This window comes from Mobula hypostoma, chromosome 21, assembly GCF_963921235.1.
Source record: "Mobula hypostoma chromosome 21, sMobHyp1.1, whole genome shotgun sequence".
Taxonomy (NCBI): Eukaryota; Metazoa; Chordata; class Chondrichthyes; order Myliobatiformes; family Myliobatidae; genus Mobula; species Mobula hypostoma.
In genome coordinates this window covers 59,496,741-59,514,609 of record NC_086117.1, presented here as the reverse complement: position 1 = coordinate 59,514,609, position 17,869 = coordinate 59,496,741, and the positions used below count along the sequence as shown (strand labels likewise).

At 42.0% G+C, this 17,869-nt stretch overlaps 1 protein-coding gene across 12 annotated transcripts in view; it reads left to right on the top strand.

Moving 5' to 3' along the window:
- tango2 (transport and golgi organization 2 homolog (Drosophila)) overlaps positions 1-17,869 on the top strand; it is a 281,648-nt gene that overhangs the window by 115,536 nt on the left and 148,243 nt on the right. Inside the window, exon 3 of one of the 12 annotated variants that reach the window (XM_063074122.1) lies at positions 9,184-9,292. The exons of the other annotated variants lie outside the window; for them this stretch is intronic. The gene's annotated coding sequence lies outside the window, so the exon portion shown is untranslated. The remainder of the gene's footprint in view (positions 1-9,183; positions 9,293-17,869) is intronic. 12 annotated transcript variants of the gene reach the window in all.

The following is a 17,869-nucleotide window of genomic DNA, read 5'->3' as shown; positions in this document are numbered from 1 at the left end:
GAACAATTTAAACTGTCTACCCCATTGACCTATACCAGGATCATAGCCCTCCATGTACCTATCCAAACTTCTCTTAAACACTAAAATCAAGCTTGCAGCTCATTCCACACTCTAATGACCATCTAAATGAAGAAGTTTCCCTTCATGTTCTCCCTAAACTTTCATCTTTCACCTTTAACCCATGACCTCATGCTGCAGTCCCACAAAGCCTGAAAAAGCCTGCTTGCACTCACCCTATCTGCACCCAAATAATTTTGTATACATCTGTCAAATCTCCTCTCTATCTTCTACATTCTAAGGAATAAAGTTCTAACCTCTTCAATCTTTCCTTATAGCTCAGGTCCTGCAGACCTAGCAACATCCTTGTAAATTTTCTCTGTACTCCTGTAGGTAGGTGACCAAAACTGCACACAGTACTCCAAATTAGGCCTCACCAATGGTGTCTAAAGGGGTATCATTTGGTTGAATATGCTCAATCTTTTTATTTAATAATTTATTTATTTATTGAGATACAGTGTGGAATAGGCTGTTGGAGTCATGCTGCCCAGCAATCGCCCAATTTTTTAAACCTAGCCTAATCATAGGACAATTTACAATGACTAAATAACCTACCAATGGGTATGTCTTTGGACTGTGGGAGGAAGCAGGTATAATGAGCAACAAACACAAAATGCTGGAGGAGCTCCCCAAGTCAGGCTGCATTTATGGAGGTTAATGTTTTGTGTCAAGGTTCTTCATCAGTACCAAAACATCAAAGGTTTATTCCCCTCCATAGATGCTGCCTGACCTGCTGAGTTCCTCCAGCATTTTGTGTGTTTCACCCTAGATTTATAGTATCTGCAGAATCTTTTGTGTTTCTGAGGCAGGTATAATAACAACTTTTAAAAGATAGTTGGGCAGGTACATGGATGGGAAAGATTTTGAAGGTTATGGACCAAAAATGCAGACAAATATGACTAGATTGGAGGGACATCTTGGTACGCAAGATCAGAAGAACTCCTTGACTCTGAAAACTTAGATGAAGTAATTCAAGACCTCAGTAGGACCTAATAACACAAAGTTAGTACATAAGCACAGGAAGAGAATGGGAAGACCAGTTGAATGTTGGTCAGCTTTTATCGATGTGACTTAGAGAGCATACTGACATACAGAATGACAGTGTGGCTCTCTAGCTGCAGCAAGGCAGATCACAGAGCACTCCCAACGGGTGATTAGGACAGCTCCGCACATCATTTGGATTCAATGACAGGACCAGGAGATAATCTACAATCTTGAAGTCCACCATGTGCTCGTAACATCATTAAAAACCCATCCAACCCCTGATATTCTCTGTTCAATCTCCTGCCGTCTGGTAGGAGATACAGAAGCATCACAGTCAAGTCAGTAAGACTGAAAAACAGCTTCTTCCCAAGGGCTGTTGTGTAGCCAAATAATATTACACCCCAGCTTGCTAATGGGTTTTGAGTGTTATGAACTATCAAAATCACTTGTTGCGTGTGAATATGGGAATTTTTTTTATTAAGCCATACGGCATGCACTGTAAATATGTGTTTTAAACGGACTGGAGTAGCACCACAACCTCAATCTCATTGTCTTCACCAATGACAATGATGTTCAATTCTATTCTATTCTATGTGAGGGTAAATAGATTGAAGGTCGGGACATTCTGATGTAACTTAACAGGACACTAGTAAGACTATATTTGGAGTACTGCTTACTGCGTTGGTCCTCATAGGATCATAGAAAAGTACGGCATAGAAGCAGGCCACTTGACCCATCTAGTCAGTGCCAAATCAGTTAAAATGCCTGCTCCCATTGACCCGCACCTGGACCATAGCCCTCTATATGCCTACCATCCATGCACTTATCCAAACTTCTTCTAAATGTTGAAATCGAGCTCACATGCTCCACTTATGCTGGCAGCTTGTCCCACACTCTCACGACCCTCTGAGTGAAGAAATTCCGTCTCATGTTCCCCTTAAACTTTTCACCTTTTATCCTTAACCCATGACCTCTAATTGTCATCTCATCCAACCTCAGTAGAAAAAACTTGCTTGCCTTTACTCATAATTTTGTATATCTCTATCAAATCTCCTCTTAATCTTTCATGTTCTAAGAAATCAAGTCCTAACCTATTCAATCTTTTCTTATAACTCAGGTCTTCCAGACCTGGCAACATCCTTGTAAGTTTTCTCTGTACTCTTTCAATCTTCTTTATATCTCCTTTAGGTAGGTAACCAAAACTGCACACAATACTCCAAGTTAGGCCTCAACAATGTCGTAATTTTTAAGGAACATCTTTAAAGAACAAAGTTCTTGCATTGAAGGCAGTCCACAAGCATTTCACCAGGTTAACTTGAGGGATGGAGAAGTCGATATAGTAAAGAAAACTGGAGCTGTGGGGCTTTTCCTTTCTGGAGGGAATTGACAGAGTAGAGGCTGAGACAATGTCTCCTCTCCCCCCCCCCCCCCCCACCGATTGCACACATGAAATTAGCACAACATGTGAGAGGCATGACTGCACTCAAAATTAGATTCCCGACAGGAGGGAATGTGAGCTCTTTCAATTTATATTTGATGTACTTAAAGCTAGTGCATTGCAGAAGTTTGTTCTGCAGTAATTATAGCTCAGAAAACAATTTACAGGTTCAGTTACAGATTATTGGCCATTTTTGTGGCATTAGTGTTTAATAAGAAGTCACAAGCTTTCCAGTTATTATCATTTTTTTTTAGATACAGCACGGAATAGGTCCTTCTGGTCTTTCGAGCCATGTCACTCAGCAATCCCCTGATTTAACCTTAGCCTAATCACGGAGCAACTTACAATGACCAATTAACCTACCAACCAGTACGTCTTTAGACTGTGGAAGGAAACCCACGTGATCATGGGGAGAACGTACTTACTCCTTACAGATGGGAGTGGGAATTGAACTTGGGTCACCTGTACTGTAAAGCGTTTTGCTAACCACTACACTACCGTGCTGACGTACACTTCATTGATTTCAAGAAGTATTCTCAATGAGTACTTTACACGCAATCTGAAGGAACTCAAATGTGCCTTGTGGCAATCTCTAGATTCCCTGTTTACAGAATTCTCTAAACTCTATAAGAATAAATCCCACAGCATAGAGAGAGTTTCACCAGTTTTATAAGGAACTCTGGATGAAGAATTACCCACACAAAATGCTGGAGGAACTCAGCAGGTCATGCAGCATCTATTGAAGGGAGTAAACAGTTGAAGTTTCAGGCTGACACCCTTTGTTAGAACATGAAGAATCTTGAAGTTATTAATAATATTCCTTATCAGGTGCGACTCACCTAACCGTACCTCATCTAAGTGGTCAGGGGATTCGTTGATGGGCTAACAGCTCTGGTCAAGTCTCTCCCATACAAGTCAGCAGCTAACAAAGGAAAATACCAGTAATTTGTTTTCTCTATCAGAAAGTAACAAATTGAGTGACTTGAGGAAAGCTCGTATAACTTAGGCCATGATATGAAGAAGGTTCTTTCCATAATAATGAAAATGGTGCTTAGTATCAGACCTGGCATCTATTCAGTCCATTGAAGAAGAAATCCCAGTGCAGCTACAGCTCTGCAAAGTTTTCTCTGTCAAATAGTTTGAAAGTTAATCCTAAATTGAACTCCACATTCTGGATGTGTATACCACATCACTGCTGTCTGTACGTTCTCCCTGCAAGTTTCTTCCAGGTGCTCCAGTTTCCTCCCACATTCCAAAGACATGCCAGTTGGTAGGTTAATTGGTCATTATAAATTGTCCCATGATTAGATACTGCCTGATCTGCTGAGTTCCTCTAGCATTTTGTATTAATAACTCTGGATCTTCAGCATCTCTTGTGTTTGTAAATAACACAAAAATGTCAAATTTAACACGAGACACGCATCCTGTTTTATTGCTACCATCGTGTGGTAGCAATTACCACAATCTCTTTTATCACACCAGCGATCACTGATCGAGATTCAGTTCCCGCTGTTGTCTGCAAAGACTTGATACATTCTCCCTGGGACCATGTGGGTTACTTCCAGGTGCTCCGGATTCCTTCCACATTCCAAACCCATGTGGGTAAGTTGTGGGCATGCTATGTTGCCGCTGACAGCATGGCAGCACTTGTGGGCTCCCCCAGGACATCCTAGGACTGTTAGTCATTGGTGCAAAACAACACATTTCACTGTACATAGAACATAGGTCATTCAATCCACAATGTTGTGCCAAACCAGCTCAAGAACACCAAAATAATAGTCCCTACCCCTCCATTTTCCTTACATCCATGTATCTATCCAAATGTCTCTTAAACACCTCTAATATATTTGCCTCTACCACCATACCAACGAGCGCATTCCAGGCATCAACCACCCTCTGAGTAAAAATCTTGCCCCACCCATCCCCCTTGAACCTGCCCCCTTTCACCTTCAGTGCATTCCCTCTAGTATTAGACATATGTTTCGATGTACATGTGGCAACACACACAAATTGCTGGAGGAATTCAGCAGGTCAGGCAGCATCTATGGAAACAAGTACTAGATAGCTAATCTATCTATCTCTTTCTGTTTTTTTTAATGGATTTGGCCAGACAGCTCTCTACCACTCCTTGAAGAGCTGATGATTGACTTCTCTCTACTTCAAATTTCAAAGTAAATTTTATTATCTTTGTCACTATATACAACCCTGAGATTCATTTTTGTGCAGGCATATGCAGCAAATCTATAGAATAGTAACTATAACAGGATCAATGAAATATCAACCAGAGTGCAGAAGACGACAAACTGTGCAAATGCGAATATAAGTAAATAGCAATAAATAATGAGAACATGAGATAATGAGATAAAGAATCCTTAAAGTGAAATAATTGGTTGTAACAACATTTCAATGATAGGACACGTGAGGTTGAGTGTAGTTATCCCCTTTGGTTCAAGAGCCTGATGTTTGAGGGGTTGCAGACATCCCACCCTGCAAAAACTCATTTCAGGAAGGTAGCACCATCAATTTGCGGGAGACTCCTGGAACTTCCGGGAGAGGTGGGATATCTGCAATAGAGTAACTCCTTCGCAGCTAGTCTGCTAGTTTAAATAACGTTAGCTATGCTAATGAATGAATGACACCTGTTAAACTCACCTCAACATGTCTTTTACAGTCTTAACCCACCATGGGCAATAGAAAAGTTACTGTTGCAAACAGTGCAACGAGCAACACTGTCATTATTTTGACCCCTGTTAGGCGGGGGTACACTTTAGGGTAGACTGGGGTGACATACATTTAATATTTTCTTTTTTTTGGACCACTTTCCCATGGCGCGCACGTTCTTTCGTTTCCTCTCCCTCTCCCCCTCCCCCTCCCCCTCCCCCTCTCTCCCTCTCCCTCCCTTCCTCCCCCCCCCAAAAAAAATTGATTTCCGGGATATTGTATATAATTTGCGGGCATCAGGGAGCCACTATTAATATGTGGGAGACTCTGGGAACTTCTGGGAGATGTGGGATGTCTGGGATAGTAACAGTTTTTGTGCCTGGTGGTGCGAGTCCTGAGGCTCCTGTGCCTTCTCCCTGATGGCAACCATGAGAAGAGAGCCTGATCTGGGTGATGGGGATCTCCAACGATGGATGTTGCTTTCCTATGACAGTGTTTCATGTAAATGTGCTCAGTGGTTGGGAGGGCTTTACCAGCAATATACTGGGCCGAATCCATTGCCTTTTGTTGGATTTTTCTGTTCAAAAGCATTGGTGTTTCCATACCAGGCAGTAAAACAGCTAGTCAATATGCTGTGGTCAGATTGGATTTAATTTCCTGCTCTGGGTAATGAAATAGCAGCAAAGGTTATGCGCTGAATTCTGAGGGTTAGACTGCACAATTGTCTGAATCTGCTAACATAATAGTCACTATAATAGATGTCATGCAAATATGTCCTGAAGGAAATCTACTTCTAAAGGTCAGCTTCTCTCTTTCCATGCCATAATTTACTTGATCTTGCTTGCAACATAATAAATCTGCCAGCAACCTACGGCATGAAATATTGGCAGTTGTAAACAGAGGTCAGGTTCTTTTGCTACTGAGAGGAATCATTCAGAGTACATTGTTAGTTTGTTGAGTTCGTATAGATGGGAATGCCATTTCAGTTTTGCACAACAATCTCACGCTGCCCTATGTCTTTGAGCAACCATCCGAGGTGATTGATATCTGGCAGAGAACACAGCGTAATAAATGGAGGAAAGGGGCTTTGTTGAAAACAAGCCCAAAAGCATTCTGGTTGTCATCTGAGCCCCTTTGAATTAACTGTTACTGTGAAATCATATCCTGGTGTCTTTGAAATTGTGACAATGTGGTGGTGTGTCTTGGTGTCCCATTTAAAATAGAACTCAGTTCACAAATTGAGGTCATGCTCACTTTGATTTAAAAGTATAAACTCTGTTGATGGAAGTACCAGAGCAAAAAAAAAATTTGACTTGTTAACGGATTTAAATATCTTATTTTACTGCTGTTTGCAAATGTTATTCATAAAATTTGCTTGGTGTGTGCTTTCTGCTCATGTGCTCATGAGAAAGAAGCTTGAAGTCCTTCAGCACCTTCTCAGTTGCTCCTTCACCATTTTGAACAGTCAGTCCTCTGATTTTCATGTGTTTTTCTCCAAGAGGCTTTGAGGACATCCTTGAAGTGTTTTTTTGCCATTCTTTTCAATCTCCTATTGTAACCCTCACCAGCCACCAACTACTTTATCATTTTCTGTCAGTCAGAATCAGAATCAGGTTTAATATCACTGGTATATGTCATGAAGTTTGTTGACTTTGCAGCAGTATACAATGCAATACACAGTTATAGAAAAGAAAACTGAATTACAGTGTGTGTATATATATATAAAATAAACAGTGCAAAAATAGAAATAAAATAGTAGTGAGATAGTGTTCATAGGTTCAATGTCCATTCAGAAACCAGATGGCAGAGGGGAAGAAGCTGTTCCTGAATTGTTGTGAGCCTTCAGGCTTCTGTGCTTCCTTCCTGACAGTAATATTGAGTACAAGACATGACCTGGGTGATGGGGGGGCTGTCCTTAATGATGGATGCTGCCTTTTTGAGGCATCGCTCCTTGAAGATGTCCCATATACTATGGAGCCCATGAATACGGAATACTACTAGTGCCCATGATGGAGCCGACTAAGTTTACAACTTGTATCAATCCTGTTCAGTAGCCCCACACCCCCATACAGACAGTGATGCAGCCAGTTAGAATGCTCACCACAGTACATCTGTAGGAATTTGTAAGTGTTTTTGGTGACGTGCCAAATCTCCTCAAACTCATAATGAGATATATCTGTTGTGTCTTCATTGTTTCTGCATTGATATGTTGGTTCTTTACGTACAGACACTCCTGTACCAAGTGTCACTTTATGCACTTTATGAACGTACAAACAATATATATATGTGTGTGTGTGTGTGTGTGTGTGTGTGTGTGTGTGTGTGTGTATATACACACACACTTATATAAGCTTTCTTATTTATTTATAGATGTTGTGTTTTTCTTATTTATTATTGTGTTCCTTATCTTAATGTGTTTTCTTTTGTGCTGCATTGGATCTAGAGTAAAAATTATTTTGCTCCCCTTTACTTTGTCTACTAGAAATGACATTTCTTGACATCATAAACAGAATTCAGATCAGAGTATCTGTTTTGGGAATCTGGTGTTGGACATGCAAACAAGGGGTCCATTCTCCAGAGCTCTTTGAGAGCAATCAGAGCATTGACTCTGGATACATTGCTTAAGAGAGGACACTGAAGTTGGTTTGCTCACCTGCCTTTTGCAGCATTGCAGTATTTTGAAATGCCTGTTCGAGGTAGTTTAGATCTCTGAAGCATACCAGGGGTGAAGATCTCTAGTATTGTGTTATTATTCATTGCCACGATGGCTATGGAGGTCAAGTCACTCTGTATATTTAAAGCAGAGATTGATAGGTTTGTGATTAATAAGGGTGTCAAAGGTTATGGGAGGAAGGCAGGAGAATGGATTGAGAGGGATAACAAATCAGTCATGATGGAATGGTGGAGCAGACTCGAAGGGCTGAATGGCCTAATTCTGCTCCTATGTATTATGGTTTTATGGTCTTACTACCCTTCCCAGATTCCATACTTGTAGAAGGGGGTCATGGAATAATAAGAATGAAACTGGATGATATCTTTCCCTTCCATGATGGAATGGTGGAGCAGACTTGATGGGCTGAATGGCCTAATTCTGCTCCTCTGATTATGGCCTTTTTATTATGCAGCATAGATTGTCTACTTCCTTATGCCAAGAGAGTCTGGAAAAGGATTCAATAGTGCTTGTCAAGGTTAGCCCTGAACAGCTGCACAACAGAAGTTTCTGTGATCTCTGGGCTATTCCCAGGGAGAGCATACTGTAATGAACATCAAGTGCTGCTGGAAGATCATCATCTCAGTGAAAGATGTGCTTTGATCTGTCTGAATCTCATCGGCTTCCAGTTTAAGGAGACGTCCACAAGCAGATTCTGCCAACTGGAATATTACAGGGTACTGTATAGGATTATGTATGTGCTGAGTGTTAGATATGGGGGTTGTGACCAAAGAAAAAATGGCTGGAGTCACTTAGCACTTTAGTGCAAGGATGTTTATTAGGTGCATCAAAAATGAAACTTAGAGAAATTAGCGAAAATAGTGAAAAGAAAACTGCCAATATTTACAAAAGATATCTACCAGAAAGCACATTAACAGCTTCGCAATCATTTTTGTCCTGGCAGACCCTATCTCTGAGGACAAAGAGCTTTTTTTAAAGACCCTATGACATATCGTATTTAATTCAATGGTTCAGTGGTTCAGTTTAATGTCAGACAATGCAGACAACAGATAACCTGAAATCCTTATTCTTCACTCGGTTTCATGGATATCTACGAAGAGTAAGAATTTCAGGTTGTATCTTGAATTACTCACAAAATTAACTTAACGTGAATTAGAGGATGATGCACCCCACAATGTAAGGTGCAATCATATTACAAAATAAACAGAAGTACCTCCCTTAAATACAGTATACAAACAACATATACACAAAAACATTTTGTGTATAAATAATATTTATGTAAAAATATTTACAGAAAAACAAAGAATTAAAAGCTATACCTACACCATAGTGCCGGGCAGCTCGGTAACATATTGTAATCATGCTATTACAGAGGGTGTCCCCAACCTTTTTCGCACCGCGGGCTGGTTTAATATTGACAATATTCTTGCGGACCAGCCAACCGGTTTGGGGAGGTGGTAATCACGACCGGAATATAGGTGGTAAGTCAACTATAAGTCACTTATCAATGGCTAATAGACTTAATTTCGTTTCTAAAAGGGTTTATCGAACAAATTTAATATTAAATGCACAGCGCATATTTTCCTCTCATGAATATAGTGATAAGTCAACTATTATAAGTCATAAAGGGGTTCCTTATGTCCAGTTTATTCCGCAATTTAGTATTCGTTGCATTCATTGCAGAAAACTTCACTTCGCAGATATATGATGTTGGAAATGGAAGCAATATTTTCAGTGCTTTCGTGGCTATCTCAGGCTATTCAGCCTTGACTTTGATCCAGAATGCCGGCAGAGATGTTATGTCAAACATACTTTTCAGCCCGCCATCATTTGCAAGCTCGAGGAGTTGATCTTCTTCCCGCGCTGACATGGATGATTCACCGGGGACATTCACAAATGGGTCACGGACCCATTCCTTTGCACGTCTTGGGTCTTTTGAGGTTGGGAGGTATTGCTCGAATTCTGTCAACAGTGAAGATAGGTGTTTGTGCACCAGCTGTGAGCCTCAGTCTCTACCAAATTCCCAGCTAATTTTGGGGACATGTCAAATATGCCCCTGTCCACTCGCCATCCCCACAGTTCCAGTTTGGCTGTGAAAGTTGTCAGTTGTCATTCTCCCCTGAAGTGACAAATTGAGTTCATTGAGCAGGTTGAAGATGTCACTCAGATAAGCGAGTTTTGCTATCCACTCCTCGTCACTGAAGGGTGCTGCCAGTGGTGACATTTTTCCTGAAAGAAATCTCTGTAGCTGCTCTCTTAACTCAAAAACCCTGGTCAGGGCTCTCCCCCTTGATAGCCACCTGACTTCAGTGTGTAAGAGAAGCGTTTGTGCTCTGCATCCATTTCCTCGCAAAGCTGCTCAAACAGTCGTGAGTTAAGGGCTTTTGCTTTGATGTGATTGATGACTTCAACAACGTCACTCAATACGCTGTTAAGATCAGGTGACATTTTTCGGCTAGCCAGCATTTCCCTGTGTGTGACACAGTGTGTAGACTGACGTTCAGGAGCAACCTCTGACTCGGCTAGTGAAACCAGACTCGTTCAGCCGTTCCAACAGCTGTGCTTCGATGTCATCGATTCCCCTTGAAACTGTGGTAGCTGAAAGAGAAACCTGTGCCGTCTTGTTAGCTGCAGCTTCTCCCAGCAGTTCACGGCACATGTCCTTGGCAGCAGGCAGAATCAATTCTTCACCAACAGTGAAAGGCTTCTTATCCTTAGCAATACGGCCAGCCACTAAGTACGACACCGTCAGAGCAGCAGCATTTGTGGAGGTGGTGGCTCTAACACTGGCTTCTGTCCCGCTTGCTCACGTTTTTTCTGCTCAAAAAACTCAACAGGTTTGTCTTTAAGTGCAGGGTGTTTGGACTCAAGGTTCCGAAGCAGTTTTGAGGGCTTCATTGCCTCATTAGACAGCTTGTCTCCACGTATCACACACAGGGGGCTTGGAGCGTGTGAGTCACCGGTCACAATAAAGCCATATTTCATGTACAACTCATCGTATTTTCTGTTGAAGGAAGCTTTTTTTTTCAGTCTCGGCCTCAGCTGTCTCTGCATTATCATTGTTAGGCCTTTTATGTCCCCTGCCACCTCTTCCAAAGAAACTCTCAAGCGACGTTTGTTTTTTACTCATCGAGTAGTTGCAGGTTAATGCCCGACTGATGACCTTGCATGCATTCAAATTCAACAGTGGGCATGAGAGGGAATGAGGAAAGGTGCAGTTGACTCATATCCTTTCCTCGCGGCCCGGTAACACATGCTTTGTGGCCCGGTACCGGTCCGCGGCCCGGTGGTTGGGGACCACTGTATTACAGCACCCACAACCCAGGTTCAGTTCTTATCACTGTCTGTAAGGAGCTTGGACGCCCTGCCCATGACTGTATGGGTTTGTCTGGGCACTCTGGTTTCCTCCCATATCCAAAGACGTATGGGTTAATTAGTCACATGGGTGTAAATGGGTGGCGCAGGCTCATTGGGTTGGAAGTGTCTCTTGCCGTGCTGTATCTCTAAGTAAACAAAGATTGATAGAAAGATGTAAGGAATGACATCCTGGTTGTATTTACTATCATAGAGTCATAGTAAACAACAACACAGAAGCAGGCCCTTCAGCCCATCCAGTCCATGCTGAAACATTTAAACTGCCTACTCTCATTGACCTGCATCCGGATGATAGCCCTCCATACTCCACCCCTCCCCAATCCATGTACTTAGCCAAATTTCTCTTGATTGTTGAAATCAAAATCGCATCCACCACTTGTGCTGGCAGCTCATTCCACACTCTCACCGTTCCCTGAGTGAAGAAGATTCCCCTCATGTTCCCCTTAAACATTTCACCTTTCGCCCTTAACGCATGACCTCTAGTTCTAGTCTCACCTAACCTCAGTGGAAAAAGCCTGCTTGCATTTACCCTATCTATACCCGTCATGATTTTGTATACCTCTATCAAATCTCCCCTCAGTCTCCCATCTTCCAAGAAGTAAGGTCTTAACCTATTCAATCTTTCCTTGTAATTCAGGTCCTTCATCCCAGCAACATCCTTGTAAATTTCCTCTTTCAACCTTATTTACATCTCTCCTGTAGGTAGGTGACCAAGACTGCACACAATTTATTGATTATAAATTACAATCGTTGAAATATTTAGAAATTCTATGCATGCAAGTGTGTGTTTATGAATACTGTATCCTGCATATCCTGCAAAGCATTGTACTTTGATCCCCCTCTGCCTTTTAGCTTTGAACTGCTCCACCTCATTGAAAAATTATGCAGATTTTTTTCTCCTTCCATGAAATAACACACTCTCAGCTGTTTCTTCATTGTGACGTCAGTCCTATGAAGCCCAACCGTCAAACCTACGGGCTTAATATAGCAATCCTGCAATCTCGTCTTCAGCATTGACAATAAAGTTCTATTTTATTCTGCAGTACTCTTTTGTATAAGTTGAGAAAGGATGGTGACTTGGTACTTTTCCACACGTGAAAATATTCTTGCACCCAGTCTATAATTATCAAAAATATTTTTGTTAACATAAAATCAAATTGTTGTCATGATGTTGCCATGTCATTCTGATTTAAAAAGTAGAATCATTGATAGTAGTAGTGTATGCTCTGAATCAGAACCAGAATCAGATTTATGTCATGAAATTTGTTGTCTATGCAGCAACAGTACAATGCAATGCATAATAATAGAGAAAAATTATGAATTACCTCCCTCTGATGTTTTCCCATTTCTTTCTTTCATGAACTTCTGTCCTCTCCTATCAGATCCTCCCTTCTTCAGTCCTGTATCTCTTTCACCAATCAACTTCCCAGCTCTTTACTTTACCCCTCAACCCTCTTACATTCTCCTATCACCTTGCTTCTTCCTCCCTCCCCCCACCTTTTTGTCTGACTTCTTCCTTTTCCTTGCAGCCCTGAGGAATGATCTCGGCATGAAACTTTTTCATAGATGCTGTCTGGCCTGCTGAGATCCACCAGCATTTTGTCTGTGTTACCTCACTACTTTTTAATTTCCATTTTTGCAGTACTTAATTTAACTATTTTATATGTATACTTTTTCACAGATTTTTTTTCTCTATTATATGGTGCTGCTGCCGCAAAGTCAAATGTTTTGGGACATACGATGGTGAAATTAAACCTGATTCTGATGTGGCTGTTCAAGTCTGAATTGCCATTCACGAGGATTGATGACAGAGCCTGTACCTAGTCCACTTACTAACTTTAACACCATATCTACTTGTGTCCAAGATTCCATCAATCTCAGCCTTGGGAAAGCTGACTTTGAGAATTCCAAAGGTTTTCATTCCCAAGTGAAGACTATTCATCAGATCGCTGTCCTAATTGGATAATTTCCTGAAAATGCTCTATGTAAACTTATTATCAAAGTACATATATGTTCCCAGGTACTAGCTTTTCAGGTGGTGGGGTGGAGATACATCTCTACCAAAGGAGGTGTTAAATGCACTTTCCCTCCACTAGCCTGCAGGTCACCCTTCGGCAAGGTGTAGCACGTCATGCAACATGGCACACGATGATATGACCCTGGGATTAATTTTCTTGCAAGCATTTACTGGAAAAATTAAGTACAATATAATTTACAAAAAATATATATACATTAGCAAAGACTAACAAACAATCAATGTACAAAAAAAGACAAATTGAGCAAATAAAAAGCAATATTGAGAACATGATTTTGTAGATCATGGAATCCATTCAGAGATGTGTGGTGAAATTATCCACACTGGTTCAGGAGCTTGATGGCTGGAATGTAATGACTCTTCCTAAACCTGGTGATGTGGGACCTAAGGCTTTGTACCTCCTGCTCGATGGTAGTTGCAAGAAGTGAGTGTGGCCTGGATGGTGCGTGTATTTGATACAAGAGATACTGCAGATGCAAAAATCTAGAGCAGTACACAGAATGTGCTGGATGAGCTCAGCGGGTCAGACTGCATCTGTGGATGGGAGTAAACAGTAAATGTTTCAGGCTGAGATCCTTCATCAGGACTGGAAAGGAAAGGGAAAAGTCAGCGTAAGAAGGTAGGGGGATGGAAGGAAGAACTGCAAGAGGGGTGAAGTAAAGAGCTGGGATATTGATTGGGGGAAGAGGTAAAAGGCTGGAGAAGGGAGAATGTGATAGGAGAGGACAGAAGACCATGGAAGAAGAGGAAGGGGGAAGAGCACCAAAGGGAGGTGATGAGCAGGTAAGAAGATAATGTGAGCGAAAGAACCAGGAATGGAGAATGGTGGAAAGAAACGGTATTTACTGGAAGTTCATGAAATCGATGTGCATGCCATCAGGTTAGAGGCTACTCAGGCAGAATATAAGGTGTTGTTCCCACAACCTGATTATGGTCTTATCGTGACAGTAGAGGAGGCCATGGACTGACATGTCACAATGGGAATGGAAAGTAGAATTGAAACCACTGGGAGATCCCACTTTTTGTCATGGACAGAGCAAAGGTGTTCGATGAAGCAGTCTCCCAATCTACGTCCAGTCGCACCAGTATACAGGTTTATTTCCATCCAGAGATGTGTGTCTTTGATGTTGGATATCTGAGGATATTTGATGATAGGTATCTGAGTAGCCAGGGCATCAAAGGTTATGGTGAGAAGGCGGGGCAGTGGGACTAAATAGGATAAAATGGATCAGCTCATGATAAAATGGCGGAGCAGACTCGATGGGCCGAATGGCCTATTTCTGCTCCTTTGTCTTATGGTCTTATGGATGCCGCTTTCTTGTGGCAGTGCTCCAAGTAATTGAGTTCAATAGTAGAAGTGTCTCCTTTTTCCACAGTTAGGAGACAGCTTTATAGCAATATCTGTAGCATTGACTAATTAGGGGGCTTAACGTTTCACCCTGTGTTTAACATTTGCTAATGAAATCAGGATTTCCTTTCAAAAATCGTTTAAGGTCACTGGTAAATTGAATGACCTGTGGTTTCCATTCTGAATCCAAGCCAGACCCCTTCGATCCAGAATACACTGTTGCATTGCACTATACTGCTGCTGCTCCAAAACAACAAATTTCACACATGGGAGTGTAGCGGTTAGCGTGATGCTATTAGAGCTCAAAGCATCAGAATTCAGAGTTCAGTCCTGGCATCTTCTAAAAGGAAATGGTCCCATAATTAGGTCAGGGTTAAACCAGGGGTTACTGGGCAGCTCTACTCGGAGGGCCAGAAGGACCTATTCTGTGCTGTATCTCTAAATCAATAAAAAATAAAATATATCTATGATATTAAACCTGATTATGGGTTAAGAATAACTTGCTTCTAGCAGATGTAGGGGTTAAAGATTACTGGGCAGATTCCATTGACTATGCCGTAGCTCAGTCATGTGTAGCAGGTGAGTGGGTTGTTTGGATTCTTTCATACTCTTTCCAATTGGACTTGGCATCCACATGTTCAGTGCCTTCTGGTTTGCTGCTTTTGTACTCTGCAGGCCTGAGATTCTCCTGAGTAGTTGAATACATTGTCTTCCTGCTCTAATTGCTTTACACTTATGACTGTGTGGCTAAGTACAGCTCCAATGCTATATTCAAGTTTGCTGATGACACCACTGTCATGGGCCGAATCGAAGGAGATGACATATTAGCCTATCGGGGGAGATTGAAATATCTGGCTGAGCGGTGCCACAGCAACAACTTCCCACTCAATGTCATTTAGACCAAGGAGCTGATTATTGACCTCAGGAGGAGGAAACCTGAGGTCCATGAGCCAGTCCTCATCGGTGAATCAGCGATGGAGAGAGTCAGCAACTTTAAATTCCTCGGCGTTATCATTTTAGAGGATCTGTCCTGGGTCTAGCACGTAAGTGCATTGACGAAGAAAGCATGGCAGCACCTCTACTTCCTTAGGAGTTTGCACAGGTTCAACGTGACATTTAAAAATTTAACAATCATCTACAGATGTGTGGTGGAGAGTATATTGACTGGCTGCACCACAGCCTGGTATGGAAACACCAATGCCCTTGAGTGGAAAATCTTGCAAAATGTAGTGGATGCAGCACAGTCCATCGTATGTAAAGCCCTCCCAAGCATTGAACACATCTGCACGGAGTGCTGTCACAGGAAAGCAGCATCCATCATCAAGGACCATCACCACCCAAGTCATGCTCTCTCCTCACTGCTCCCATCAGGAAGGTGGTACAGGAGCCACCAGGTTTAGGAACAGTTATTACCCCTCAACCAGAAAGCTCTTGAACCAGAGGGGATAACTTCGTTCAACTTCTCTTGCCCGATCACTAAACTGTTCCCACAACTTTCAAGGCCTCTTCAATAAATATAAGATGCTTCTTTATTTATTATTATTATCTTTTCTGTTTTGTATTTTCCCAGTTTATTGAGTTTGCACATTGGTTGTTTGTCTGTTGTGCTGTGTGTGGTCTTTCATTCATCTGTGGTGGTTCTTGGATTTACCACATATTCCACAAGAAAGCTAATCTCAGGGTTGTATATGGTGACATATATGTACTTTGATGGTGGTTGTCCATCATGTCCAACGATGAGAGGAAACCTATGCTGGAAAGTTCTTAAAGTGCAAAAGCCATTGCACGGGGACAGTTCCACTCTCTCAACCTTGGAAGTCCAGTCCAGTGGTACGAACACGCGTCACAAAGTGGGGGCTTCCTTGGTTGCAGGGGGTGACCATGACGTTCTATGTGCCTTGTCATGCCCTTCACTCTCTTATGGAGCATTGCAGTACCACCTTCCTGGCCGTTGGATCTCACTGGAGATCTCCTTTGCCAGTCCGCCGGAGCCGACTTTGCGTGCTAGGGTAGGGTATGAGGCCACCAGCTCCCCTCACCTTGTTTAGCCCGCCTATCGAAGTGGTGCACCGGGGTGTGGCTGCTGTTGAGTGCAACGGCTACTTGGAGCCACGGGTGAGAGCTGAGTGTCCGGTGGGGACCAAAGGTGAGTGAGCTACCCTGGAATGGACACAATAAGTTGTTACCCTTTCCTGGACCCCTGTAGTTTGATAATAAATTTACTCTGAACCTTGAGGACAGGTAAGGTAGCATAGTGGTTAGCACGTTTTACAGTATCAGTGACCTGGGTTCAATTCCCACCACTGCCTGTTAGGAGTTTGTATGTTCTCCCTGTGACCGTGTGGATTTCCTCTGGGTGCTCCAGTGTCTTCCCACAGTCCAAAAAATGTACCATTTGGGAGGTTTGTTGGTCATTGTAAATCATGTTGTGATTAGGCTAGGGTTAAATTGGGGGGGTTGCTGGGCCTGTTCCGCACTGTATCTCAATAAATAAATAAATAGTTTCATGATTGGGCTAAAAATGTGTGTGTTAAGGGAGCGCAGGAAACAAAACCAGGTGAGCTACAGAGCCAAATTACCAGGTTATCAAAAGTTCAAAATAAATTTATTGTCAAAGTACATATTTGTCACCATATATAACCCTGTGTTTCATTTTCAATGAATAATTGAAAGACTGCCCCACTGAAGGGAACAAACTGTGCAAATACAAAAATAAATAATAATAATTAATAAATAAGCAATAAACATCAAGAACATTATATGAAGAGGTCTTAAAATTGAATCCATAGGTTGTGGGAACATTTCACTGATGGGGCAAGTGATGTTGAGTGAAGTTGTTCCCTTTGTTCATGAGTAACTGTTCCTGAATCTAATGATGTGAGTCCTGAGGCTCCTGTACCTCCTTCCTGAAGGCGGCACTGAGAAGAGAGCATGACCTGGGTGGTGGGGGTCCCTGATGATGGATGCTGTTTTCCTGCAACAGTGCTTCACGTAGATGTGCTCAGTGGTGGGGAGAGCTTTACTGTGATGGACTGGGCCATATCCACAAATTTTTGTAGGATTTTCTATTCAAGGTGTTTCCATACCATGCTGTGATGCAGCCTGTTGTTTTGCAATGGGCATAAATTGTAACTATGGTATGTTTGATAAGTTTATAAGGACTATAAGAGAGAAGGTAAACAGAAAGGCACAAAAGCTGGAAAAATTGCTAAGCTGTAAGATGTGCATAGCACTCAGGTATTGTTCATGGTCAGTGGAGATCTGAGCCAATGCTGAACTAGCCTGTAATGATCCAGACAA